Source organism: Canis lupus, chromosome 13 (assembly GCF_011100685.1).
Source record: "Canis lupus familiaris isolate Mischka breed German Shepherd chromosome 13, alternate assembly UU_Cfam_GSD_1.0, whole genome shotgun sequence".
NCBI lineage: Eukaryota > Metazoa > Chordata > Mammalia > Carnivora > Canidae > Canis > Canis lupus.
This window is the reverse complement of record NC_049234.1, coordinates 21,873,268-21,887,080: the sequence shown is the minus strand read 5'-3', so window position 1 is coordinate 21,887,080 and position 13,813 is coordinate 21,873,268. Positions and strand designations below refer to the sequence as shown.

Below are 13,813 nucleotides of genomic sequence, written 5' to 3'. Positions count from 1 at the left end.
AAGAACACCTGTCATTGGATTTAGGGCCTGCCTGGGTAATCCGGGATGATCTCCTCATTCTAAGATTCTTAACTTAATTACACCTGCAAAGACTGTTTTTCTAAAGCAGGTAACATTCACATGTTCTAGGAATTAGATCATGGGTATATATTTTGGGGGAGCCACTGTTCAACCTACTACAGGTAGGTACTTCTTTTATCCCCATTTTGCAGACAAGGAATTAAGTTAATAGGAGAGCTGCGATTAGATTTTTAGTCTTTTCATGCTTGGTCCCTGTGTTTTTCTACAATAGCAAAATGAGTTTTTTCAAACTTATGTGGCCATGATATTTGAAAAGCTCAAAGTCTACCGAAAAAAGCAAAACTCTCACAAAAATTTACCAATGCAGAGCTTAAAACTTGTTATATTGTTGCCAAGGGTGACTCTGAGAGACCACACAACTTTCAGTAACCTCTTGTAGAATAGACCATCACATTCTTCATTTTTATTTATTGGATTTGAGATGACAACAAATTGTGTGTATGAATGTTTGCGTTATTAGTCAGGAAGCTTAGGGTGTTAAGCGTATGGGCGTCTAACTTGAAACAGGTTATTTCTCACATTTCTATCCCATGCTGGTAACCAAGCAACATTTTTATCAGTAGTAGAGACAAACGTGCTGAATGATTTCCTGAACCACTTTGGCTTAACCTGCCTGCAGTTCAGCTTATATGGGCTATCACAGCCCATATTACTATCCTATTCAATTTCAGGTATGTAACAAAAGGTTTCCATAATACAAATCTTCTGGATTCCCACTTTGCACTTATCTTTAGATTGAGTTGGGCCAGATCTGAAGGTCATGCTGGCAATTGAAGAGATACGCACCCGCGGCTGCCAGCCTTCTATTTGTTCTAATTTCCTAGAGTTATCCAAGTTGGTAGACCATTTGCTACTTTCTTCCTGAATCATTACTCAGTCAATAACTGATGCATCCTATAAATATACTTTTTCAGCCTACCTGAGGTGTAATTGATTTTCAATAAGCCACACATATTTAAATTGTATTTTATGATTTGACATAAATATACTCTTGTGAAACCATCATCATAATCAAGGTAACGAAAATACCCATCGCCCCTAGAAGCTTCCTCTTGCTTGTTTGCAGTTCATTATCTTTCTATCCCCACCCCATCTTGCCCACAGGTAATCACTAATGTTTTCTGTCTCTTAGTTCATATTTTGTAGACATTTATATAAATAGATCCTAGGCAGCCCATGTGGCTCAGCGGTTTGGTGCCTACCTCCGGCCCAGGGCCTGATCCTGGAGACCTGGGATCAAGTCCCACGTCGGGCTCCCTGCATGGAGCCTGCTTCTCTCTTTGCCTGTGTCTCTGCCTCTCTCTCTCTCTCTCTCTCTCTCTCTGTCTCTGTGTGTGTGTGTGTGTGTGTCTCCCATGAATAAATGGGTAAAGTCTGAAAAAAAATTTAAAAAATTCTTTCCAAAAAATAAATAAATAAATAAATAATAGTTTCTAAACTATGTACGCTTTTTTTTTTCTTTTGGCCTGGCTACTTTCATTCAGAATAATTATTTTGAGAATCAACTCTGTTGTTGGGTATATCGACAGTTCACATGTTCTTATTGTTGAGTGGTATTCCATGGTATTGATATACCACTGTGAATGGATCCATTCACCTTTGATGAACATTTGGATTGTTTCCAGTTTGGGGCTATTACAAATAGAGCTGTTATGAACATTCCTATACAAGTCTTTGTGTAAATACCAAAACTGTTTTCAGTTCTGGTGATTAAATTCTTTGAAGTTGAATGGCTGGGCCATATATGGTAGGTATATACTTAGCTTTTTAAGGAAGTATCAAATGTTTTCAAAGTAGTTGTGCCAGGGGTGCCTAGGTGTCTCAGTCGGTTAAGCATCTGCCTTCTGCTCAGGTCACATGGTCTTGGGGTCCTGGAATAGAGCCTGGTGTAGGTCTCCTTGCTCAGCCAGGAGCCTTCTTCTCTCTCTCCCTTTTCCTACCCTCACTCATGCTCTGTCTCTCAAATAAGTAAATAAAGAAAATCTTTTTTTTTTTTTTAAAGTAATCGTGCCACTGAATATCCCCACCAACAGTGTAGGATGGTTCCAGGTGCTCCAAATCTGTGATGAGTGTTTGTAATCACAGCCATACTAGGAATGTTGTGGTACTTCATGGTGATTTTAATTTCCCTTTCCAGAATGAATGTTCAGCATCTTTTCATGTGATTATTTGCTTTCTGCATATAACTTTGGTGAAGTATCTGTTCAAATGTTTTATCCAAAGTTTAATTGGGCTGTTTTTTTCTTATTGAGTTTTGAGAGATCTATATATTCTAGATATAAGCCCTTTATCATATATGTGCTTTGCATATATTTTCTCCGAGTTTCTGGCTTGTTTTTTCATTTTATTAACAATATCTTTCAATGAGGAGATGATATTAATGTTGATGCAGATCAACCCAACAGTGTTTTCTTTCTATTTTTTTTAAATGATTTTATTTATTTATTCATGAGAGACACACACACAGAGAGGCAGAGACACAGAGGGAGAGGGAGAAGCAGGCTCCATGCAGGGAGCCTGACGTGGGACTTGATCCAGGCTCTCCAGGATCACACCCCGGGGTTCAGGCGGCGCTACACCGCTGCGCCACCGGGGCTGCCCCCAACAGTGTTTTCTTTTATGAATTGGGTTTTTGGTGTCATATCTAAGAAATCTTTACCTAACCCAAGATCACAAAGATTTCCTCTTTGTGAAATGTTCCTGTTTTCTTCTTTGTATGTTTTTCAAATACATCTCAGAGGAATGGAAAGTTATGTGTATCCAAGGGATTTTTGGGTTTTTCTTTGAAAAGTCCTTTCTCTTTGCCCTCTTGCTTTCCCTACTTCTGCCTTCTTCTTTTTTTTTTTTTTTTTTTCAAAAATTTCACTTATTTATTCACGAGAGACACACAGAGAGAAGCAGTAACACAGGCAGAGGGAGAAGCAGACTCCCCGCAGGGAGCCCAATGCAGGACCCCATCCCAGGACCCCAGGATCACATTCTGAGCCAAAGGCAGATGCTCAACCACTGAGCCACCCAGGTACTCCTGCTGGATGCCTTATTTTTTGCTGTGTTAATATGTAATCTGGAGAGAGAAGAAGCACTCCCACTTTGTCTACTTTGCTAAAGGGTATTTAGTGGATATTTGGATTACTCAACATCTGAAAACTCTGTTTGGGAAAAATCCCAAGATATTTAGGAGGTAAAGGGCAGCTATTGCTTGGCACTCAGTTGTCTAAACCTAGGCCAGTCAAGGAGTGAGCAAGCAAATCAAACCAGTATGGTAACTAAAAATACAATTCAAATATTTCCTGTAGTCTCTCAAAGAGCACCGAGTAGAAAACAATTAAAAACCTTTAGCAAATTTCTTCAAATACCCTTTCTTACCTCATTAAGGGAGGCCGGACTAAGTTATGCACAGTAACAACTCCCAAACTCAGACGGCTTAAAACAATTTACCAGTGTGTTTAGCCCATCTTAGTCTCTAGGGGAACACAGCTGTTGGGAGTTGCCATTTCAAAAGTGTTTGGTTGCTGTCGGACAAAGAGAGTTCTAGGGGGTCTCATGCCAGCAATTCAATGCTCTAGCCCAGAAATGTCACTGTAACTTTTACTCCCAACTCATTACCAGAACTGTAGCTCCATCCAAACATGAGGGGCCCTGAAGTGCAATCCTACTAAATTAGTTATCTGTAGCTGCAACATTGCTGTGAAAAAACAATCACCAAAATTCTGTGCCATTCAACCATGAGCATTTATTGTTCATGCATCTGGGATCAGCCAGGCTGTTACTGCAGCATAAAGTGATCCATCCTGACTAATAGAATAATTTTGTCCCCACTTAACACACAAGGAAACAAGGTTTGGAGTGCTTATTTACTTGTCTAAGGTCATGTAACTATTGAGGCAAGATTAAAATGTTGGGGGGCCGGGCTGGCTCAGTCATGCAATTCTTGATCTCGGAGTTGTGAGTTTGAGGCCTACATTGGGTGTAGAGATTACTAAAAAATGATAATAATAAAAAACATAAAATAAAATAAGACAAATGTAGACCTGTCTGGCTCCATTATCTTACTCTGCCTTTCCTGCACCAGATTGGTATGGTTCTGAATTCTTCCAAAAGACCTATTGCCTGGACCAGAAAGTAATTTATTGCTAGCCTGGGATAAAAATCTCTGGGAACTTTTTTTTTTTTTTTCTGGGAACTTTTATAACAAGATTCTGTTTTATCTCCTTGGGAAAAGGGTTTATTTGCACATTAAAAGGAGTGTTGGTAAACAAAGATGTTAAGAGGACTTAAAAAAAAATAAAGCACTGAGGAAGTGGGTTTGGGGGAGGGTATGATAGGAAGGTATGAGTGGATAATTTTGCCTAAAATGTCCTGTTACACACACTTCTGGGAAATGCTCCTAGCCCACTCCTTACTGGTCATATGATTGGCTCAGGTGTGGGGCCTGACTCAGCTGAGCCAAAAAGAGCTCTTTTTCAGGATTTTTTAAAAAAGATTTTATTTATTTATTCATGAGAGAGAAGGGGGAGAGAGGCGCAGAAACAGGCAGCCAGAGAAGCAGGTTCCCTGCAAGGAGCCCGATGAGGGACTCCATCCCAGGACCCTGGGATCATGACCTGAGCCAAAGGCAGTCACTCAACCACTGAGCCACCCAGGTACCCTTTCTGGATTTTTAAAGTTGAGACCAAGGATGGCAAGTCTCAGTTCCTCTCTGGTAACAAAGACTGAGAACTGCCAGAGGCAGTAGCTCCAACTTTTTGGTGATGGCCAGTCTGAGAGAGGGTAGCTGAAACTCCAGGGGAAAAAAAAAGAGAGAGAAATAGTAAAAGAAGATTCTGTTCTGGCAGCATTTATATTCTTGTTCTAATTGTTGCAGAAACTTACCTGGACTGCTGTATACTATACACTGGTTATTTAAGCTAAAACATTGCTTTCTATTTCTAAAATAGATATAATTAGAAAAAAAGGATCAGAGAAGGTCTCAGGACGGTGATACATGAGCTGAGTCTGGAAAGATGAGCAAGGCAGAGAAGTTAGGAATGGAAACAGCATCTGCAGAAAGTCAGGGGCTTTTGTGAAACAACGTGGACCCTTCTAGAAACTAGAAATGCTTAGTGTAATTAAAGCCCAGGATACACAAGGAGTTATTATGCATGTAAAGAGTTTAGCATCTAGAAAACCCTCAATAATAATACCAGTAACAATTATTATTATTATGTGAGTGAATGGCAGAAGAGTGAGGATACATATAAAAGTCAGAATATAAAAAAAAAAAAAAAAAAAAAAGTCAGAATATAAAAGACCCAGACTTGGGATGCCTGGGTGGCTCAGCAGTTTAGCGCCTGCCTTCGGCCCAGGGAATGATCCTGGAGTCCTGGGATCGAGTCCCACATCGGGCTCCCTGCATGGAGCCTGCTTCTCCCTCTGCCTGTGTCTCTGCCTCTCTCTTTCTCTGTGTCTCTCATGAATAAATAAATAAAATCTTTAAAAAAAAAAAAAGACCCAGACTTATCTTAAAAAAAATAATAATAATAATCTAGGGCAGCCCGAGTGGCTCAGTGGTTTAGTGCCACCTTCAGCCCAGGGTGTGATCCTGGGGACCCGGGATTGAGCCCCACATCTATCCCTCTCTCTGTTTCTCGAATAAATAAATAAAATCTTAAAAAAAAAAAAAAAAAGACCCAGACTACCATTCTAAGGTGCTTGAATCTTCTTCTCAAAGATTCTAGGGAAACTCATGGTTTCTAGACACATCCCTTTGACTGTGTGAGAAAGATCACTTAAAATAGTTTGAGGCTTGAGACAGAAAGAGGGTGTGAGCTGTTCCACTTGAGGCAAAAGTGACGAAGGGGTCGATCAAGGCAGTCACCATAAAGGGAATCCAAACAGGCAACAATTAGATGACAAGGGTCCATTGACATATTGTGTAGGAAAGCTGACATTGCAAAGGAACGGGTTGCATTTCATCAGTGAAGCAGAAGTGTGTGTCATGCTGCTAACTGATGCAAACCCAGGCAGCAGTGTTTTCCATTTCCTAGGCGACTCAGCCATTTGGCGTGGTCGGGAAAGAGGGGGATAAGGCAAAAGCCATGACAGGTGAACTATGACATTGTGCACCTCCCCCTCCCCCTTTTAACATGACTCAGAAGAGAGAAGGAAAATCAAAGAGACGTGCTCCAAGTTGCCTAAATAAATATTCATGGCTAGGTGTTCTCATAAAACATACATGAAAGCAACCAAGGGCGGTGTTTCTTGTGTAATCAAAAGGATTTGGCAACTACAGCTGGAACGGTAGGGTATCAAAGCAGAGAGCGAAATGTGATGTTGATTTTGACAGGCAGCAGGATCATTCCCAGGGACGATGAGAAACTGCTGACATAGACTGTGGTTTCTAAAAGGCCTCCTGCAGGCTAAAGGAAGGAGGAGACCTGAGAGAATTCCATGACCCAATGGGCAGTGGCTGCAAGCTTCCAGTCTTTACAGCCTTTCCACGTGGGCAGGAGGGGAGGAGGGGGTGCAGAATTCCTGGCCCCTATCATGCCCACAACTGTCCTAAGAAAGACAGCCTGTAACCACCTCCATCTTAGCCACAACTTCAATATATCCCACCTTACAGATGTGGCTTAATTTTATCATCCCTCTATTGTTGACAGTTGGGCTTTAAAAAATTATATTCAGGGACGCCTGGGTGGCTCAGCGGTTAAGCGCCTGCCTTTGGCTCAGGGCATGATCCTGGTATCCCAGGATCGAGTCCCACAGCAGGCTCCCTGTATGGGGCCTGCTTCTCCCTCTGTCTGTGTCTCTCATGAATAAATAAATAAAATTTTAAGAAATTTTAAAAATAAAAGTAAAAAATTATATTCAAACTATATGGCAGGGAACTTAATATCTAAGTGTACTATTGTAGGCACTCGTCAAAGACCACGTGGAAAGGTTCTATTGGAAGCTAAAACTTTTAAATTATGCTCTGCTGGTGGTGGCCTATTCCAAAGGCCCCACCTGGGCAGAGGACAGTGGAGTCAGAGAGGGCTGAGAGTAAGTCCCACAGGACTGAACAACTAGTCTTGATTCACAGGCTCCTAATAACATTTGTGAGCTCAGAGGACAGGCTATCAATCAAGTGTGACAGGATGCCAGTAAACCGTGAGTAAAATATTTTTAATTGCTGTAAGGGAGGAAGGCAAACTGAGCAAAGCACTTACTGTGCATTAAAGTATTCTACGGCAGCGTGGCCTCCTTCCTCTAGTGCCCACTCCGGGCAGTGTGTGCCAAGAGGCCACAGAGCCCAGTGAGCATGATCAGCAAGAAATCCGCACCAAACAGACCGGGTTCTCCAGTCTCTTCTGATTTTTATGTGGCCTTACCCAACAGTAAAAAACATCTTTCCCAGGTAATTTTTAATTCTTTAAAGAATTTTAAAAATTTATTATTATTTTTAAGATTGTATTTACTTATTCATGAGAGATAGAGGAAGAGGGAGGCAGAGACAGAACCAGAGGTGGAAGCAGGCTCCCAGGACCCTGGGATCATGACCTGAGCAGAAGGCAGACACTTAACTGACTGAGCCACCCAGGTGCTCCCAAGTAGGTTTTCTTTTCTTTCTTTTTTTTTTTTTTTAATTTTGTTTATTTATTCATGAGAGTCACAGAGAGAGGCAGAAACATAGGCAGAGGGAGAAGTAGGCTCCATGCAGGGAGCCTAATGCGGGACTCCATCCCAGGACCCCAGGATCACAGCCTGAGCCTAAGGCAGATGCTCAACCACTGAGCATCCCAGAAGCCCTCCAAGTAAGTTTTTAAAAAGTTTTTTAGAGCAGTTTTAAGTTCACAGGAAGATTAAGAGAAAGCTATATAGATTTTCCCATATACCTCCCAGTCTCCCTCATTATCAACATCCCACACTTGCCCAGTCTCCCTCATTATCAACATCCCCACCAGAGTGACACCTCTGTTACAGTTGATTTTTTTTTTAAGATTTTATTTATTCATTCATGAGATACACAGAGAGAGGGAGAGAGGAGCAGAGACCCAGGCAGAGGGAGAAGCAGGCTCCATGCAGGGAGCCCGACGTGGGACTCGATCCCGGGTTTCTAGGATCACACCTGGCAAAGGCAGGTGCCAAACCGCTGAGCCACCCAGGGATCCCACAGTTGATTAACCTACATGGAAACATCATAATTTCCCAGAGCCACTGGTTTACATTATGGCTCATTCTTGGTGGTGTAGATTGTCTGGGTTTGGACATTATAACATCATACAGAGTATTTTCATTGTCCTAAAAATCCTCTGTGCTCCACCTATTCATCCCTCCCTTCTCCCCTTTACCTAAGAATTTTTGTTTTCATTAGGTTGATGGCTTTGAAAAATATTGCAAGCAACTTTGTGCAGGAGGAAAGAGAAAGATAAGATAGGGTATGTACAGCAGGATTGCCTCTTCACATACAGGCTTTAGAAGCATGTTGCTCTGCTTGTAGTGGCCTATTCCAAAGGCCTCCCTGGGCAGAAGGCTCTGGAGTTGGAGAATGCTGTGAAGATTTCCCATAGGACTGAACAATTTGAATTTTGCATTAAATTAAAACCTCTAACTCATGAATACTGCGAACTCAGAGTCATAATTTCACATATTCCACCCTGTTATCCCCATAAGTATATTGCCTGAGTCCATTGGCTCCATTGCTTACTAGTGCTCTAACCTTGGGCATAGGGTTTAACTTCTCCATGCCTTATTTCTTCTGCTGTAAAATCAAGGTTATAATAGGAGCAACCCCATAGAATTGTAAAGAGTTTATTTATTTATTTTTTGAATTATAAAGAGTTTAGAACAGCAATGACACACAGAAGTCCTGGGTGAAAGCTAGCTATTATTATTATTGCTATTATTATTTTTTGTATCTTTCTTTATTAAACCACCCAGAATGTTACAGACTTTGCTGATTATTATCCACAGACAAGAAACAGGCAACCACATCATGCTTTTCTCACTGGCAGTAGAACACACAGCAATTAGTTGGAGGGCTCCATGACCATTACTTAGCACTGTAGATATACATGAAACAATAATCTGGTAAAAACTTGCACATCCAGAAAATCCGTAGTGCTGCCTTCATCTGTATTCTCAAAGCATATGCTGCTAAGCTATGAAGGGAATTCATCATTTGCATGATGATCCCTTTTATTTCTCCTTAACACACACACACACACACACACACACACACATTCCTAAATATTGTAGTATTGCTATTATTTAAGCCCTTCTAAGGAGAGTACCGATGATGTACTGATAAATTCAACAACTGACTCTCTGGACAAAAAAAGAAAGAGCCCTGGTTTGTAGAATATAAATACTCCTACTATTCAGGACCAATTTCAAGCTAGCAATGTGATGTCATTGGAAAAACATAAGCATAGTAAGTACACTGTTACGTAGTATGTTCACTATACAGATAAAATGGACACAACCTCAAGAGCATTGAAATTGTAAAATGTGGTCTAAAAATTAAGAATGGGGGCACCTGGGTGGCTCAGTTGGTTAAGCATCTGCCTTCGGCTCAGGTCATGATCCCAGAATCCTGGGATCAAGTCCGCATCGGGCTCCCAGCTCAGTGGGGGAGCCTACTTCTCCCTCTCTTCTCCCTGCCTCTTTCCCTGCTTGTGCTCTCTCTCTTTCTCTCTCTGTGTCAAATACATAAAAAAAAATAAAATAAAATAAAATAAGATAAAATAAAATAATAAATGATGTTTTTTCAAATCATCAAATGTTTCAATTATCTGTTGCTGTATAATAGATTACCTCGAAATTTATTGGCTTAAACCAAAAGAGACTTCCTAAATTCCATAATTCTGTGAGTTAACCATGCTGAGCTAAACAGTTCCACTGCTTTCCACTGCTAAACATTCCATTCGCCGGGGGTATAGCCATGGTCACTTCACTGATGGTTGCATTTGGCCAAAGCTCACCTGGGGCTGAAATATCTAAGATGGCTTCTCACCTACCAGTGCCTCTGATCACGTGGCCTCTCATCTTTTGTCAGTCTAGCTGGAGTTTCTTAACATGGCACTGGGTTCTAAGAAAGCAATGCTCCAGTAGGACAAGTCTGAATGTATAAAAGTCTAACAAGTCTCTGCTTGCACCATCATGCCTGCTGATGCCCCACTGGCTAAAGCAAGTCTAGGCTCAATATAGAAGGAAACTGCACACCTGCATGAGATGTGTTTTGTTAGGGATTCCTTTTATTTTTTAAGATTTTATTTATTTGTTCATGAGAAATACAGAGAGAGAGGCAGAGACATAGGCAGAGGGAGAAGCAGGACTCCCCATGGAAGCCCAATGTGGGACTTGATCACGGGACTCTGGGATCATGACCTGAGCCAAAGGCAGATAGATGCTTAACCACTGAGCCACCCAGGCGTTCCTTGCTAGAGATTCTTAATGTGATGGTTGACCAAAGATGACATCAGGAAATCCCAAAGATGTATTCAGTAAGAGTACATATAGGAATAAATCATCATTTGAAGGGGGTTGGGAGAGTTGTCCTACTGTTTGTGGTGTCTGTGTGTGTGTGTATCTTGAAGTGGTAAGGGGGTTGCGAAAGAAGGAGGAATGGACAAGCATCACACGTAACTCAGTGATTTCTCCTTCTCCTCCCCCTCCTCCTCCTCCTTCTTTTTCTTCTTTAAAGATTATTTATTTGAGAGGGAAAGAGAGAGAGGGAGAGTATAAGTGGGGAAAAGGGGAGAGAGAGAAGCAGGCTCCCAGCTGAGCAGGGAGGCCAATGACTTGGAGTTCCATTCCAGGACCCAGGGATCATGACCTGAGCTAAAGACAGCTGCTTAACCAATTGAGCCACCCAGGCACCCCTAATTCATTGATTCTTAACCAAGAGTGACTGCCCCCAGATCCTCAGAGGACATTTGGCTATGTCTATAGATGCTTTTGATTGTCATAACTGAGAAGACGGGTGCTACTGTAATATGGCACCAGGGATGCTGCTAATCGTCCTACCATGCACAGGGAAGCCCTCACCAACAAACAACTGTTTGACCCAAAGTGTCAACTTTGGGAGCTGGGGCTGTGAAACCCTGCGTGTAACCTAACACACGTGCAAATTTGACTGGTTAGCATGTACTCTCTCTTGCCAACACACTTTTTCCTACTGTCTTTGACAGCACGTACAAGATATAAAAGCTTTCGGAGCTCTCTAAATGCATGTTCAGTCTACTTGGATTGGCTTCAAACAAATGTGACAGATGTCGCTTTTTTTGGCTCCAACGCTTGCCAGTCGAGCATATGCATGTTTGCACATTACATCTGCAATCAGCGATAACGTCCTGTGCCCCAAAGAGCTTGCACATCCAACTTTCACTGAAAAATCTTGAATTGCTTTTCCTCCAAGTCCTCTGGCTCGCAGGTGCTCTTGATATCTCTCTTTGCTTTTTCCAGGTAAGCCATTCTGTACCTTTGTCCTCTCTCTGCAAAGGAGATCCTCAATCACTAGTTCAGTAAATGTCAGTGTGGCTCCTATGTGGGCAAGGGCTGTTTTGGGCGCTGGGGAATGGCAGTGAACAAGCCAAAATTGCCCTTGCCTGGAACTTACATTCTAGTTGAGAAGACATTCAATGACTAAGAAAACAAATAAATTATATCATGTCAGGTAATGAAAAGGGGAAGACAAATTTAAGCAGGATAAAGGGATGAGCAGGAGGGGTGGGAGGTACCTGGATTAAGATGTTGGGGGAAGGCACTGCTGACAGGTATTGTCTGAGCAGGGAACTGGGCCCTGCTAGGAAGGAGACACAAAGACAGGTTTGCAACTGTGTATTCACTGTGCTGTGTAAGACATTTATATTGGCTTCCCAGGGCTGCTGTAACAAAGTATTGCAAACTGGGTGGCTTAAGATAGTGAAATTTATTCTCTCACAGTTCCAGGGGCTAGAAGTCTGAAAGCAAAGGATTGGCAGGATTGGTTCCTTCTAGAGACTCTGAGGAAGAGTCTGCTTCTCTCCTAGCTCCTGGTCCTGGTGGGCAATCCTTGGCTGATAGATGTGCCACTCTGATCGCTACCCTTATCTTCCCATGGCCTTCTCCCCCTACAATTTCCCTTTTTATAAGAATATCGCTATGGCTAATCCAATGGACTGGCTCACCCTCATCAAGTATGACCTCATTTAGACGTGGTTACATCTACAAATAGTATTTTCAAATAATATCACATTCACAGGAACTGGAGGTTAGGATTTTAAGATATCTGTTTGGGGAACACGTTTCAGCTGATAATGTGATTGTTTAGGGTTATCACAATTTCTTAGTAGCACAACAGGAATTGAGGAAAAGGGTCAGGGCTGCTAGGCAGGCATCCAACAATGTATAAAATGCTCCTGCATCCTTTTGAACATTTCCAACATATCCTGTTAGTGAAAACCCTGTTTGTGATATATGAACTAGAACCTAATTCTGTTTTTCATGGAAACATAAAGAATATTTACAAGGATTTAATATACTCTAAATTGTCCTGGGATGCAGCTACTGTACTCATTGAGACAAGATCTTATTCTTTTTTGTTTTATTTTGTTTTAATTTAAATCTATTTGACATATAACATTGTGTAAATTTAAGGTTTATATATTACTGTTTCTAATGTATATGTATGTATTGTTTCCTCTCTCTTACATAAAAAATGGCATATTACATGTAAATAATTTGCAGTTTCCTATCTTTCCCTTGCTAAGGTATCCTGGAAATCACTCCATATGTATTCATAGAGATCTTTCTTATTCTTTGTTTACAGCTACTTATTATTCGAATGTGTGAGTGTACCGTAGTCTGCAACCTATCTCCTATATATGGGTACTTGGGGCCTTTCTAATATGTTGCAATTACAATAACACAATAAATAACCTTGTATCTGACTTTTGCACAAATTTTTTTTTTGTACTCTTCCAGGTTTATGTTCAGGGTAAGTTATTAAAATTGCCTTTGTTTTGTTAAAGGGTAAATGCATATGTTGTTTCTATTGTAATATGTGCCCTCTTTAGGGATTATACTATTTTTTTGCCAATCTCATTGGTGAAAAATAGTATCTCATCATGGTTGTAAGTTACATTTCTCTTACGGGAAAAGTTGAATATCTTTTAAAATGCTTTAGGGGAATATAATCTATTTTTTTGGCGAATTATCCCTGTATTCTGTTTGTTTTTCTACTGGGTTTTTGGTCTTTTTGCCCCCTCTCATTTTTTTTTAAAGATTTATTTATTTATGATAGACATAGAGAGAGAGAGAGGCAGAGACACAGGCAGAGGGAGAAGCAGGCTCCATGCCGGGAGCCCAATGCGGGACTCAATCCCGGGACTCCAGGATCGTGCCCTGGGCCAAAGGCAGGCGCTAAACCGCTGGGCCACCCAGGGATCCCCTGCCCCCTCTCATTTTTTAAAAGATTTTATTTTTAAGTAATCTCTACACCCAACATGGGGCTTGAAACTCATGATCTGGAGGTCAAGAGTCACATACTTTACCAACTGAGCCAGCCAAGTGTCCCTCCCCTAATTTTTTTTTTTAAATAAGTTCTTCATATATTTGGGGATATTAGTCTTTTATCTGTGATAGATCTTGAAAATATTTTCTCTCAATTTGTCATTTACCTTTTGACTTGGTAATTTTTCTTGTCATGCAAATATATTTTCACAAAGCTCAATCTGTTCAGTCTGTTATTTTATTACATATGAATTTTGATATATTTTCTTTATTCAGA

At 41.1% G+C, this 13,813-nt stretch overlaps 1 long non-coding RNA gene across 4 annotated transcripts in view; it reads left to right on the top strand.

Moving 5' to 3' along the window:
• The window catches only part of LOC102153799, a 38,875-nt gene that overhangs the window by 19,502 nt on the left and 5,560 nt on the right, over nt 1–13,813 (top strand). For 3 of the 4 annotated variants that reach the window (XR_005368606.1, XR_005368607.1, XR_005368604.1), the window contains one exon: nt 11,235–11,508. This is a non-coding gene — a long non-coding RNA (uncharacterized LOC102153799). Of the gene's footprint in view, nt 1–11,234; nt 11,509–12,853; nt 12,975–13,813 lie in introns of those variants that run through there. The other variant, XR_005368605.1, reaches the window with a different exon arrangement.